Source organism: Podarcis liolepis (genome assembly GCF_965112155.1).
Source record: "Podarcis liolepis genome assembly, chromosome: 2".
Classification (NCBI taxonomy): domain Eukaryota; kingdom Metazoa; phylum Chordata; class Lepidosauria; order Squamata; family Lacertidae; genus Podarcis; species Podarcis liolepis.
In genome coordinates this window covers 4,251,367-4,267,137 of record NC_139555.1, presented here as the reverse complement: position 1 = coordinate 4,267,137, position 15,771 = coordinate 4,251,367, and the positions used below count along the sequence as shown (strand labels likewise).

General features: G+C 43.5%; 1 long non-coding RNA gene across 1 annotated transcript; it reads left to right on the top strand.

The window, feature by feature from the left end:
- The first annotated feature begins 10,214 nt into the window (after window positions 1-10,214).
- LOC310699159 lies at window positions 10,215-13,469 on the top strand. The gene is made up of 3 exons (XR_014521949.1): window positions 10,215-11,548; window positions 12,137-12,222; window positions 13,050-13,469. It is a non-coding gene; the product is annotated as an uncharacterized lncRNA (long non-coding RNA).
- The last annotated feature ends 2,302 nt before the right edge of the window (window positions 13,470-15,771 follow it).

The following is a 15,771-nucleotide window of genomic DNA, read 5'->3' as shown; positions in this document are numbered from 1 at the left end:
GTATGAATTCTTTTTAAAACGCCTTGAATATGTGACAAGAACAGATGTAACAGTGGCTGGTGAACTTGTCTGACTATGGGGTGTGTGAGTGACAGAATTGGCATTAGCATCTATATGGAAAGGGATGTTGGAGGCATCAGGAAGAGAAACACAATATGTTGCTATCTCCATCTCTTTCTTTGGCTGTTTCTACATTTACCATTCTTCTGACAGGCAGAAGATCGGGAGTATGTGAGTCACTGAAATTAATGTGCATTGCTAACTTAGATCCATAAATTTCATTGGGTCTCCTACCAGTGGCGGAGAGCAGGCGGGGGTGGGGGCTGGCACGCATCCTGCCAGGATTGCACTACCAGGGGCAGTGCGCTCCCCCCGCACTCCTCTTCCTCCGCCAGTGTCTCCTACTCTATGAGTATGACCAGCATCGGAAACAACCCATTGTAATGGATTGCTTGGAAGTAATTTCATTCTGCACCAGGTAAAGTAATTTTTACATCCCCCCCCCCCATGACCCATATTTTGCCTGACCAAAGGTGGCAACTCTACTTTCATGTAGATAAACATGTACTACAAACATGCTATCCTGTACAAGTACAATGTTAACAGTGGTTACTTTCATTTGGAACTTCGGCGTGGCAAATTTTAGGAATAAAATTCATGTTTTCAACTAAATGTTGAACTGCATGCCCATTCTCAATTTGGTATTAGAGTTTTCTGTACTCCAGTAAGAGAAGTGGACGAGTCCATTATTTTTGTAAGGATGAAAGCTGCTTATTAGTTAAAACTATCAAATGGCTTGGATCCAACATTTAATTACTTATTTAGGATGTTTATAGAGACTTTCATATTAAAATAATTCACTGAGCAGTGTTGCATAAAATCAAAATGAATCCAGCAAAATTACACAAGGAACAGAGGCATGTTTGCACACAGCGGAAAATGCCTGGGTAGAAAGAAGAGTTTTAAGCAGGTTTTAGAAACCATCTCCTCTAAGTCCTGTTGCAATTTTTAACGTTTTAAAAACATAAAAGAGCCCTGCCTGCTGGATCAGTCCTATCTAATCCAGCATCCTAGTCTCAATGACTAACCGATGCTCACGAGAAGGCTGCAAGCAGGATGTGAACGCAAATCCCAGCAGTTCTTAGTCAGAGGAATATTGCTTTCAACTGTTGTGGAAGAGCATAGCCATTGTGGCTACCAGCCATGGATAACGTTCCATGAATTTGTCTAATCCTTTTACAGACCAGTCGGTAGAGCATAAGACTCTTAATCTCAGGGTCTTGAGTTAAAGCCCCATGTTAGGTGAAAAAAATCTTCATTGCTACGGTTTGGACTAGATGACCCTCATGGATCCTTCCAACCCTACAAGTTTGAGATCCTGTGATCCTGTTTGTGAGTGGGTGTGGCATGAAGAGAAAGAAAGAGAAGGGAGTTTGCTTGCACACCCAGCCGCCTCTGTTCCTAAAAGTGAGTGATCCTCCTCCTTCCTCTTTCCCCAATGAAGCTGAAGATGGGGTCCCCTGTTGGGTTTTGCAACTATGTTGGGTTTTGCAACCATCAGGTCCCGGTCTCATTTGCAGGGAGAGGGAAATCCTGGAGAGGGGAGAAGGCGGACTTCCAAGCAAAGTTGAAAACATCCATCTTTTGTTGCTGCCAGCTGCTTGCTTTGCTGTTAAATCTAAGGAAGGAAACAATAGAATATCCTTTATCATCTTCTCTTCCTTTTTCCTCCCCTCCACATCTCAGAAAACAATTAAAATGGTGGAGAGATCAGACCTCCTTAACTGGGTAAAGAATGTGCAGTCTTATGCTGCAATTACCGTATAAGCATTTTTACTCACAAGTAAGTCCCACTGCATTCAATAGGACTTACTCTCTGATATATGCCTGATCATTCTCAGTTTCCATAATTATTATATTTATATCTTGGCTCCAAGGAGAGCCTTTCCTGTGGGAACTGCTTGACATGTGGACCTCTTAGCTGTGGGGAGAAGTGGGGCTGCCTTTGCTTAGCAATACATGAAGGGGGAAAACACCCACCCACCCACCCACCCATGAAACTGCCTGATCCTGTGTCAGGCCACTTGGTCTCCAGCTCCACCGTGCTCTGGAGTAAAAGTCACTTCAGGGGCTCAGAAGAACTTGGCAACTTGGCCTGCTCTTTACTGCTTTTCTATGGGTGACTGCTCAGTACATATTACCCTACCTGCCTTCTGCAGAGGAAGGGGCTGAAAAAAAGGCAAGCAATCAATTAAAACATTAAATAAAAAACACAACTCTGTATTCAAATAATATATTTCCTACTTTTTATGCCCTTTAAAAACAAATGTGCGAGCACATATATACGTATGCCGAACTGAATACCGGTATTTGGCCTGGGTGAAAGGAAGCCTAGTTTTGCCCCGTCTTTGTTCACCAGTAAGTAGCCACAGCTAGCCTCCACACAACAGGAACTCAAAGAATGAGCTTCTAGGTTGGAGAGCATGATTATCATTTTTTTGCCAACGAGCTTCAGCACCTATGTTTTCAGAAAGCACCCACTATCTTCACCCTTTCAACCTTTCCCCTGGAACTGTGGGGCCTAGGAACTTGTTTGGTGGGTTTAAAACACGCACAACAGTTTGGGGATTCTCAGAAATCAGAGTGATGCATGCAATGTCTGGATATCACTCAAAGCAAGCCTTCTGGGTGTTTGGTATGTTTGCAGTCACGAAGTAAACACATGTCTCTGGCTTTGAGGGGGCATAGTGGAATCTACAACCCCAGACAAGCAGCATTTGGTGTCCCCAAACCGTGTTGTGTTTTGTGCAAGGCTTCCCGAAGCTCCATCCCCTATTCCAAAAAGCATCTAAGGGAATCTAGGCCAGAGGTCAGTACAGTATTTTGAGAGTCATGGTACACATTGCATAAGCTGCTGATCAATGGAGCATTTCCCAGAAAACAAACTTTGCACCCAGTCCAACTCACACACTAATGAGAAGCAGAAAGGCGTGACTGGCTTTACCTGTGCAACATCAATCATAGCATTTGTGCCTGAATACACACACACACACACACACACACACACACACACACTGGTATCTCCTGGTTACAGACGCTTCAGGTTACAGACACTTCAGGTTACAGACTCCGCTAACCCAGAAATAGTACTTCGGGTTAAGAACGTTGCTTCAGGATGAGAACAGAAATTGCACAGCGGTGGGAGGCCCCATTAGCTAAAGTGGTACCTCAGGTTAAGAACAGTTTTAGGTTAAGAACAGACCTCCAGAATGAATTTAGTTCTTAACCTGAGGTACCACTGTATTCTGGATAAGCCTACGAGTCTGCGAATGCCCTTTAGGAATTGCCCTTTATAGTCTCAATCCTATCTTTGCAGTCTTAAAGGTGAGAATTGGTTTTGTTTGTTTTTAAAACTGAAAACCGAGATAGCCAAACTGGAAAAGACATGGAAACGCAAGAGTAGGCTTTTAACAAATTTGATTGAACCAGATTATGTCTAAAGGACCACATTTTCCCATATGAGTGTCTTTGGACTCTGAGATCACCACCTGAGTTTTTTCTTCAGGTGCCATCTCCAAGGGAGGTCTGCAAAGTGGTGATGAGAGAAAGGGCCTTTTCTGTGGTAGCTCTCCATCTATGGGATGCTCTCCCCAGGGAGGCCTGCCTGGTGGCAACTTTGCCATCTTTTTGGCACCAAAACCATTTTTGTTTTCCCAGACACTTGAACAGCACCAATGATTGAATGTTTTTCTCCTGATTATGTTTTAAATTTATTTATGTATTGTTATGAGTTTGGGGTGTTAAATTGTATGCCAAGACTCTTCTAATCCCTGGATCCAGCAAGTGTTAAAATTTAACCAAGACTTCTAATTCTTAGAATAGCCAGGCTAACTTCCTGGTGAGGTGATAGGCTGGGTGACGAGCCATTAAGAGGAACAAAGGAAAGGGGCTCTGTGTGAGACGGCAAATGGGCTAGCTCCTGTCAACACTGAGAAATTCATATACTTCGTTCCCCTAAGCAAATAATCAACATTCTACACCCAGGAAACTCAAATTCTACATCAAGAAAAGCAGAATTCTGATTTCTTCATAAATTTGTCTGCCCTTGTAGATTCTTCTTTTGCTCTTCTTGAGGAAGGTTTCAAGCTTTCGAACACCAAGCTGAGATTCTTAGAATGATGAATTGTGTGCCCATTGCAGCGTCACTCGTGTGATGAGGTCACAGAAACACACCCTATGTACAGCTATGAATTAGACCGTGTTTCCACTGGCAAATTCACAAGGAGCCAATGGCCTGTACTTCTTTATGACTGCAGATCAATCCCTTTAGTTTTAGACACCAATTAAAATCTGCTTAGCTAAGAATCAGGCTCAATCAGTGAAGATAGCTTTGAGACTCTTTCAAATGAAAGTCCTCCCCCTTCTTTTGGTGGGCATCTCTTTAGGCTCCCGTAGGGATTTTTTGAAACTGGATTCTATCCAAACGCGATTCCTTAGAGCCATCCTTAGGATTCCCCCCTCGGTAGCGGGTGCGGTTATGAGATTAGAGGTCGGCTGGCAAGCTCTACGGTATGTGGCCTTGAAGACGAAGCTCTGGCTATGGCTCAAGCTTTGTTTTAAACCAGTGGGTATTGCCCCCTTGATATTGAGGGACGATTTCCAATCATCGTGGGAAAGGGAGGTCACTAACGAGGTTCAATCCTGCGGATTGTCTCACCTTTACTTTGAGTCTATGACGTACAATCAAGCTAGAGCTGTGATCTCCCAGAGACTGAGTGACATTGCTAGACAAGAGGACATAGCCCAGGTAAAACCAGGGATGTTCCTAGGGGACCAGATGTATCGGACCATACCAGCCCCTTACCTTGCAGAAATCCACTATGTGGAATACCGCAGACTTCTTACAGCGGCTAGATTAAATGTCCTTGACTCTGCGATATTGTGGGGAAGGTACAGGGGAGTACCATACGCCCAGAGAACCTGTCATTGTGCCATGGGTGTGGTTGAGTCCACTGAACACATTCTCTTGACTTGCCCTTCTTATGCAGAGCTTAGACAAAATTTTATAGACCCACTCCTACGTCATTTTAGCTCCCTACCCGGAGAAAACCAGGTTTTACACTTGCTGAATAATGTCGCTAGAGCTATACCTTCCTTGGTGGCCAAATTTCTTTTTTTAGCTTTTAAGCGTCGCAAGACTATAATTGACTGTATTGATATGGGGCTATCTGTTTGGCCCATTTTAGTGTTGGCTAAGCTCTAAAATCTTCCTGGATGTTTTAACTGTGTATTGACAAATGTACTTTTTTCTGACTGACGGTCGAATAAAAGGTTGATGATGATGAAAATCTGCTTAGCAGTTTAACGAAAACAAACCCTGTTCGAGTGCTCACCCCTATATGGCAGACAGACGTTTCTAATCTCTGGCATAACTGCCTGCTAGTGTCTATATGAGATTCATAGCAGTTTGGGCATTGGCAGTTCCCCTGCTATAGTGATTCTACTTTTAAAAATATAATCTAGATCCTCCTTCTGATTTTCTGCTGTTTTGATACTGATTGATAATTTGCACAGACTCTAAAGAAGCAATGTACTGCAACTCTATTGCCACCCAGTGGCAGTGTTGGGAATAACAATTAGTCTCCCATCCCTCCACACTTCTACATTTCCCACCGCTTTCTTGCAGAAAACCCATGCTGGTGGGGGCTGGAGTTCCGCAAGTGCCACAGGTTCCTCAGCCCTGCTGTGCATCATGATCCTCTCTTTCCATGATCCCCTCCTACACTGGCTGCCACGAATCCCTTGCTGTGATGCCAAGACCCCCCAAAGATGTCATTAAATTTCTTTTTTAAATGCTCATGCCCATTTTTGCACTTTGGCCCCCATAGGATTGGCCATATACCAATGCAGCATTTGGCCCCCAAAAGGTTGAACTAGATCCTGAGAAGAGGAATCTCCATGCACAAAAACAGGACAAGTAATGTTGTATAGAGTTTCGGCATTCTGATCAAAGCTGTCCATTTTTCTATCAGTTAAAACATGTTTTTGATTATGAATGTAATTGGTATGATTTGAATAATGTGTCAGGGCCCATGAGGCAACTGCCTTGAGTGGCAGGATCCACAGGGGCGGCCGATCTGGCCTCCAAGAAATGCGTCACCCACTGCTGCTGCTTTGATGGCAGCGACGGCTGTGGTGCGCTCCTTGGAGACCAAATGTGCCACCTCCTTGGCAACTCATCCACCAATGTCACTTCTACAGCAGTCTCTCGGCAAATAGGAGGTGCTGCCGGTCTCCTTCCCCCCTAAGGAAGAAATGGTGGGGGCTGCCCTTTGGGGTCTCCTGCTCTCTGCACCTGCCCAGGGTGATTCAGGGCAAGCCCCTTCCCCACACCCTGCAATCGTCTTTGATTCCAGCTGTTTGACCCCCCCCCCACCTTCACTCACCCCCTCACTGCAGATGTAGATCTTCCCTGGCGGTGGCACAGAGGCGGCATTTTGTGGTTCACCTCAGGGGTCAAAATGCTCTGTATTGTGTTACTTCTATATGAAGCCATCTCAATTCACAATCTTGACTGGGCCCTTAGCTGCTCATATTCTATAAAAGCAGAGGTGGACCTTGGTGTCTCAAATTTCCGTGGCGCTCTGTGCCACCTGCTTCTCGCCTTCCATTGGATCTCATAGTTGTGGTGCCCAGAAGCTTCATGCCTGGTGTGAACACACTGGTCACACTCCCCTACATCTGCCTTTGATAAAAGGCATGACTTCTGGATTCAGCTTTGTCTCTGCAGGCCTAGGTAGGCTCACCTGAAGCGCCTTTTCCCTGCTGTGTCTGGTACAAGAGGTATTAGGGCCATTCCACGCCAAATAACCTGGTGCCATGTGCTCCCACGACTCAGATTTTCTTCAAAAAAAAGGTTTACCTATGAGATAAGCTCAAAATAATATTATAAGATTTTTTGGTCCAAAATTGGGTGCAAGAGAATTTTTTGAAAATTTAGCCTAATGTAATTTCTGCATCAATGTAGAAAAAAACTCCCGTTTCGCTTATTTTTCAACCGATTGGGCTTATTTTGGTATCAAAATAAAGCTAATCGTGGTCTCTTTCAAAATAAGATATAAAAATGATCTTAAGTGCCACAGAAAAGGAGAGTCTCTTGTTGGCAAAATCGTCAGTTTGATGATCGAGGCAATAAATGAGAGCTATGGCCTTTGAGAAACAAAACAAACAAAAACAACACCAAAAATGACCAAATCATTGCAGAAGTGTTTTACACCATAAAATGAACAAGGGCTCTGAGATATATTTTGTTTTTATTAAATAAGCAAAAAAACTTTTTAAAATAACTTCAGATGACATTGTAACATAAGAGGGTACAATTTTAACTATTCTCCCGAATGTGTGAGTTATTTCAGGCTCAAAGAGACCTTAAACCTGTCCAAATTTTTTGGTAAAAAATTTACTTCAAAATCAATTTATTCTATAACCGCAAAAAACACCCTTCTTATTTTAAAAACATAACAAGTACATGGTTAGCTCATTCTACAACAAAAGTATGAAACATGTGTTAGTTGTGGTTTGCGTGCTATGGCTTATCGAACACCGGGAAGAACAAAAATTCACTTTGAATGGTCGGTGACCCTTTTCTGTGGCACTTAAGACCATTTTTGTACCTTATTTTGAAATAAGCCCAATCGGTTGAAAAATAAGCAAAACAGGAGGTTTTTTCCTGCACTGATGCAGAAATTGCATTAGACTAAATCTCACAAAAATCAAAATTTTCAAAAAATTCTCCTGCACCCAATTTTGGACCAAAAATATATTAAAATATTATTTTGAGCTTATCTCATAGGTAAGTAAAGGTAAAGGTACCCCTGCCCATATGGGCCAGTCTTGCCAGACTCAAGGGTTGTGCACTCATCTCACTCTATAGGTCGGGAGCCAGCGCTGTCCGCAGACACTTCCGGGTCACATGGCCAGTGTGACAAGCTGCATCTGGTGAGCCAGCGCAGCACAAGGAACGCCGTTTACCTTCCCGCTGGTAAGCGGTCCCTATTTATCTACTTGCACCTGGGGCTGCTTTCGAACTGCTAGGTTGGCAGGCGCTGGGACCGAACGATGGGAGCGCACCCCGCCGCGGGGAGTCGAACCGCCGACCATGCGATCGGCAAGTCCTAGGCGCTGAGGTTTTACCCACAGCGCCACCCGCGTCCCGTCCCTTATTATCTCATAGGTATCTACACATTTTTATTTTTGAAAAAAATGAGTCGTGAGAGCACGACCGAGTATTAAAATCAGGTGATTTGGCTTGGAATGACCCATTACCATTTGTGGATCAAGAGAGCTTGGCCGCAGTGGTCCAGGCGTTGGTGACTTCAAGATAGGATTGCACTCTGTGTGGGGCTTCCAGAAATTGCAGTATATGCTCTTTCAACTGCTTCACTCTGAGGAACTGACACTGTTATAGGTGCCACATTTGTAAGATATCTGTCTTTTTGTATGGCGGTACCCACACTTTGGAGCTTCCTTCCTATTGACATCTGTCAGGCTCATTCATTGCTCTCTTTGTGGTGACTGCTGAAAACATCTTTTTGCTTAGGCAAGCCTATCCGGACAATTGGATGTTACACGTTGTTTGTGTTTTTTTAGCTGCTATTGAAGTCTATTGAATATCTTCAAATACCGGTTTTTAACTGTTTTTATTGATAATTTTAATGCTTTGGTTTATATTTTTGTGAACTGCTTAGAAGTTTTTGTACAATCAAGTGGCATATACATGTTGTTACTTCAGTGTCTATTTTTTTTTTCGCTTTGAGAAGTGGCTGGCTGGCTCTTTGTGATATTTCTGTTTTTCTGTCATTCCTTTTGGGTATCTTTGATTAAAACCACATAAATAAAAAAATTATCCAGTAGCACCTTAAAGGTAAAGGTAAAGGCACCCCTGACCGTAAGGTCCAGTCATGACCGACTCTAGGGTTGCGTGCTCATCTTGCTTAAGAGGCCGGGAGCCAGCGCTATCCGAAGACACTTCCGGGTCATGTGGCCAGCGTGACGAAGCTGCTCTGGCGAGCCAGCACCAGCGCAGCGCACAGAAACGCTGAAGAAGTATGCATGCACACGAAAGCTTATACCCAGAACAAACTTAGTTGGTCTCTAAGGTGCTACTGGACATTTTTTTTTTTTTATTTCAACTGCGTCAGACCAACACGGCTACCACCTGAATTTTAAACCACATAGTGATTGTAAACTTATATTGCAGTGTTTTTCATAGGCTGTTATTTTTGATGAAATTAACCCTTTTATTTTGGAAGGTATTTTTGTCCAGTTGCTGACATTATAGAGATTCAGCAGTTATATGTTTGTATAAAATGTGAATGTTATATAATGTTTGTAATTAACATTTGTACAATGTGTATCACAAAATATGCCTGCAATGACAGCATCTATTTCAGCTGCCTAAAATAACTTGAGTTCAATGAGTTCTTATTTACAGATGCACCTGCAGCCAAGAAATATTATTATATCTAGCTGCTTGAAACCAGCAAAACTTGGAGCAATTGCAGAACTTGAAATGGTTAGCATCTTAAAGCAAAAACTCAGAGAACTCACCCTCTTCGCCACCTTTCCCCAACCTATGACCCTTCAGATGTTTAGGACTCCAGTTCCCATCATCCCTCACTGTTGGCAGTGCTGGTCCAAGACCTATGGAGAGCACACAGGTGTGACAGTCATCCTCTTCACTCTTCAGCATTGATTCCAGGATGTGTTCAGGTACTCGGTCTTATGCTCATGCTTTATTTAGCTACTTAAACAAAAGACTTCTAAGCAGTTTACAAATGACTAGCCTGCAGTGAAGTGGGCGTGTTGAACCGTCTCCCATTGAGCTCTATAATATATAGTAATTTTATCAATATAATGACATTTGTTGATTGCATTGTTAAAGTTTAATGTCTTCATGCTGTACTTTATTAGCTGGCAGATACTGCCTTTCGAACCAGCGTGATTTTTCAGGGTGGGCTTTTTAACACTGTAATTTACATTGGCTTTGTAATATTAACAAAAAAATCTCGTCATATACTTGTATTTATATATTTGGTTAGTTTTCTGCCACTCTTTACCATGTTAGCTTTCCCCCTTGATTTTTGTTTTGAGCACTCCTTTGCGTGCAGGCCGCCCCCCGAAGCTGAGTGGGAAACAGATTGTGTTAAGCAGAGTTGGAGTCAGACCTTTGCTCCAACTAGCTCAGTTTTGTCTACTCTGGCTGGCAGAAGCACCCTAAGGTCACAGGCAAAGAAGGGTCTTTCTCAGTGCTGGTGCCAGATTTTGTTAACTGGAGATGCCAGGGACTCAACCGGGTTCCTTCTGGATTGAAAGCACCTGCTGTTCCACCAAGCTATATGCACTGCTGTACAGCTTCCTTTCCACAGTGAACCTGGGAGGGGGATGAAGATAACCTTGATGGTGGAGTCGAATAACACTCTTGATAGTAAAATTAAAAATTAGCCTTTCATGCAACAAACATGAAGACCTTGGGAAAATTTCAGCCTAGTGGCTTGGACCTTGCAGTTATTGACTTTGGCAGGAAATTCTTCAAAAGCAACTATCAGTGTCTTGATTTTGGCATAGGGACTGCTTAGTGCTGGCTACAAGGCTTAGATCCGAAACATTGCCAAGTGTGAATCTAGTGCGGCTTGTCTCTTCAAATGCTGACCACCAGCTGTTTTGCCTCCTCGCCTGCCATTTCATCAGTTCTTTCCCACGGCTTGTGGGACAGAATTCAAATCCTGCTTGCCACAGCAGGCAGAAGGGTCTGGCGTTGGAGAAGCTGGCGGTGGGTGGAAAGTGGCTGCATAACTGCATTGGTGCCATGGAGCTTTCAAAAGACACCTTCAGGTTGAGCCTTGACAAACCTGCTTGCGAAAATGCACAGTGCAAAATGGTACCACTAAGAGCTTGAGGCCATAATAAATAACAAGATGAAAGATGAAAAAAAATCTTTTTTTAATAATTCCAGTGGCACCTTTAAGATCAACTAAATATAAGCTTTCAAGGTATGAGCTTTCATGTGTAATACTCACTTTGTCAGATACTCTGAAGCAGAGGTTGCTTCAACCTTATAACTGTTGATGACTGTTATGGCAGTTGGTTCCACAGTGAAGGGCAAGGCATTTTTAAAGGGATAGATGACCAAAATTAGCTTTAGCATGTATAATGGGACATGAACCCAATATCTCTATTCAGACCAGGTCTCTCCATAGTTTTTAATTTAGTAATGAGTTGTAATTCAGCAACTTCTCTTTTAAATGTAAATCTAAAATTCTTTTGCAATAAGACAGCTACTTTAAGATCTTGTACAGAATGTCCTGGGAGACTGAAGTGTTTTCCTATTGGTTTCTCTGTTTTATGATTCCTGATGTCAGATTTATGCCCATTTATTCTTTGGCATAAAGTTTGTTCTGTTTGTCCAGTATAGAGAGCTGAAGGGCACTGTTGGCATTTGATAGCATATATAATGTTGGAAGATGAACAATTAAATAGGCCTGAGATGGTATGTTTGAAGTTATTGGGGCCAATAATGATGTAGCAGCAAAGTTGGCATCTAGATTTTTTGCAGGCTCTTGTGCCAGTGTCCATGTTAAGTCTGTTCGTTGTACTATTGTGTGTGAGGAGCTGTTTAAGATTGGGTGGCTTTCTGTAGGCAATGAAAGGTCTTCCTCCCAGAGCTTGGGAAAGAGAGCTGCCATTATCTAAGAGATGTTGCAAATCTCTGATTGAGAGCTGCATGTGATTACTAGTGGTGTTCTGTTATTTTCTCTTTTGGGTCTATCTTGCAGTTAAAATAAAGGTGTTCACCTCGCCCCATATGTGCATTTATCTGAGCCTTCAGTCTGTGGAACCTGCACTTTTACAAGTGCCTCAGAATGTCTGTTCCACATTTGTGAGGAGCTGGTTCTCTAGTGTGGCGGCAGCACCTGCACTCTTTAGTCAGCAGCCTCATCAGTGTTTTACATGCCTGCTGAAAACTTTCTCTGTTGCAGCAAGCATGATTTTAGCTACCAATATTTCTTCTAAAAGTTTTATTGATTTTATATTTGAATTTCATGATGGTGATTTTATTAATATTTGTTTTTAATAGGTTTATGGATGCAAAGAAATTGCAATGGAAGATAATCTTTTTTTCCCTTGCTAGACTGAAAACAGGGAACAGGGAAAGACAAAGCTGTAAGTGATATATAGAGAACAGGTTTTGAGGGGCTGAATTAATCAACCTGAGATCCCATCTTTCACTCAAACATTTCTAGTCCTTATGACAACAAAAATATTTCATGCAGTTTTGGAAGCTGGAACGAGGTGCAACTTTTAGGGACCAGAGTATACATGCTGCACATACGGTATATCTTTGCTATTTCCCGAGACAAGCAAAAGCAGACTTAGTTATGTAACTCTGATAACTGAGAAAAGTAGTATCCTCTACTCTCTTATTTGGGAGCAAGTCTTGGGTGTGACTCCTGGAAGACCTGCTCCCTGCCTTGCAGGGCTTTCCCGCTTGACCTGGGAGAGTGTGGCCTGACTGACTCCAGCTACAAAAAGTGAGGCTGCTGAACAGACTCTTGGGCTGGGGAGGGTTGTTGGAGCGGGGTTGTGGCTGTTATTTATATTAATCCTTTGTATTTTTATTTTAAAAATAAAAAATAAAAAACTCCCCCAAACCAGACATTTCCTTTAAAATGTAAAAATCCTCTCGGGTGGGCATGTTGGGCCCCCAAAAGAGGACATGTCCAGGTTTTCCCTAGGCAACCCTAGTTTATGACTATTTTTGTTATGTAATTTTTTTTTTCATGTTGTAAGCCGTCTTGAACATGAACATGATTTTAACTATGGAAAGGTGGCAAACAAATAAAAGGATGTGTGAGGTATGTAAGTCTCACTGAGTTCAGTTTGTCTTGTATAGGATAGCACTCTTATGCGGATTTTCTTATCTACATTAACCGCTGCAAAATTTATTTATGTTTCACTTGTGCTTCATATTCACTGTCACTATTTTGTAGGAGGGATACAAGGGCATACTGAACTTGTGCAGTTAAAGGGGATTAAAGTGCCGTGTCGCCCCAGCACAGGGGTAGTCAATGTGGTGCCCTTCAGATGTCCTTGGACTACACTTCCCATCATCCCTGACTGGCAGTTGGAGTCCAAAGCCACATTGGATGCCCCTGCTCTGGCACAACAAATCCACTTTACAAAGAAACAGACTCTTCGCTGTTTGGAAAATGTGGGAACAATTGACCATCCAGAGGGTGTATAAACACCATGCAAGCAATTCAAGATGAATGCAGGACAAATGCCTGTTATAACCACCTCACAAACAAATCAGAATGAAAACTCAATAAAAAACGGATATAACCTAACCTCTGCATAGGCTATATGCAAGTAAATCAGGGCAGTTGCTCTAGAAAGAGGATGTCTGGAGAGGCCCTCTATAGCATTGAAAAGTTACCCTGACAGAGAGAGAGATTTCAAGAGAGAGCAATGTGACCAGCAGGTGAGGCCTTGCTGGTGGTGCCACCACTGAGGGCTGCCTGGTTTGTGTTGACCAGTGATGGGACCTTCTCAGTGGCTCTTCCTTGCTTGTGGCACAGCCTCTTTGGTGAGCTACGTCTGTCTCCCTTATTGGAGACTTTGAAGGGATTTTTTTTTTAAAAAAAAAAATAATAATCCTGATTTACAAAGGTACAGTGGTGCCTTGCAAGACGAAAAGAATCCGTTCTGTGATTCTCTTCGTCTAGCGGTTTTTTCGTCTTGCGAAGCAAGCCCATTGACGGATTAGCGGATTAGCGGCTTTTAGCGGCTTATCTGCTGATCGGATCAGCTGATAAGCGGCTTAGCGGCTTAGAAAAAGGGGGGGAAAGGGGGGGAAAAAACCGCAGGAACTTGCAAGACATTTTCGTCTTGCGAAGCAAGCCCATAGGAGATTTGTTTTGCGAAGGACCTCCAAAACGGAAAACCCTTTCGTCTAGCGGGTTTTCCGTCTTGCGAGGCATTCGTCTTGCGGGGCACCACTGTATTTGATGGCTGAGAGATACTGTTCTTGGCAACCCTGAAATCCTTGGCTGAGAGAATTTTTAAAACTGCTTTTAGAATGCTATAGAAACTATTTTTAGAAGGTTTTTAATGATGCTGCTTTTAACAATGTGCTTGCCACTCAGCCCTGCGCTCCTTTGGGAGGGAAAGGTGGGACAGAAATTGAATAAATAAATATTTTTTACACATGTATTTAAATATAGAGTTCCAGCTTCAGTAGGCCTCCAGAAAAGTAGGTGAAAAATTGTCTTATTTTGGTGTTGATGACAAGGCAGTCCTAGTTCCTCAACAGCCCTGCATCCTGTTAGGCTGGAAAGGCACAGAGCATGGGGGATGTAGGTGGTTAATTTATAGCTCTTTGTTCGCACTTGCGTCAAAGCTTGTTTAAAAATACAGCCCTTTGATTCTTAGTCACTTTTCATGTGAGGCTCCTTGCGGTTATAAATACCTCAGCCAGATGCCTTTCCAGCCAGAGCCTGTGGCCCTGCCAGCCACCTGCTTCCTCCTCTCAGCTGCTGCCCCCTAGAAAGAGGGGGGAAAGGCCTCGTTTGCTGCTCCTCACGCAGGTTCAGCATTTGCTTAACGAAAACGAAAATAGCTGACATTTTATTTTGCAAAGTGAAATCTGATGCAAAACTGAAGTTTCCCCTCCAGGCAAAACTCCCAAAGGATTTGGAGGAAAGCCGAAAGAAAAACCTGGGAGGGTTTTTGAGGAGGGTTCAGGTGGAGCAAGATGTTAATGAGAGACGCTGAGCTGCCATCACTCCCTGTCTCTTTCTCGCCTCATCCTGGCAACATGCAGTAGAAGAGGGCGCATTATGGGACACCAGGGTTCAGTGCTCTCTAGGTTACCCCTCCCCACACTGGCCATTAGGTGAGGTGGGGATGGAAGAACGAGCAATGGCAGCCATGGGTGTCCAAAGGGGTGGGGGAGTAGTGTCACATCTAGTTCGGCTCCCAGGTTGCAGAATTTAAAGGGTGGAATTCAAAGTAGCACTAAGGAGAAGGCTCTGTCAATGCCAGCATTTTTGCTTGTCTGATGGAATAATCCTCCCCCAGTGCAGTGCTCTGGCGGGTTGTCTCTTGATTCCCCTACCACTTGAGTTTTTTTGGGGGGGGGCATGCTTGCATGCTGCAAGAAGAGGAGGGGGAAAGCCCCATTGTGCTATCGGGACTCATTGCTCTGGCTCCCAGTAGTGCATCTCTTTAGTTGAATCTAACCCAAAGTGAATCCAGGGATACCTTCTCAGATGAAATAGCAATTTACCTCTCGTTTTCAACAGCATCATAGAAGAAAAGGATTGAAACCCCCCCCCCCTCTACTCTCAATTTAGGATCACGGCCTGCACACCTGCAATTTCTAGGAACACACACACACACACAGACTCAAATGCAAGGTCACATTTAGGGTGCAATTCTAAACCAATATACAGTCATACCTTGGGATAAATACGCTTCAGGATAAGTATTTTCGGGTTGCGCTCTGCAACTGAGTAACGGAGCTCGTAACTTCGGGGTTTTTCCACTCGTGCATGCGCAGACGGTCAAAATGATGTCATGTGCATGCGTGGAAGCGGCGAAATGCGACCCGCGCACGCGCAGACACGCAGTCACGTCTTACGTTCTGTTCAGGATGCGAACGGGGCTCCGGAACGGATCCCATTTGCACCCCGAGTTACCACTGTACCTGAG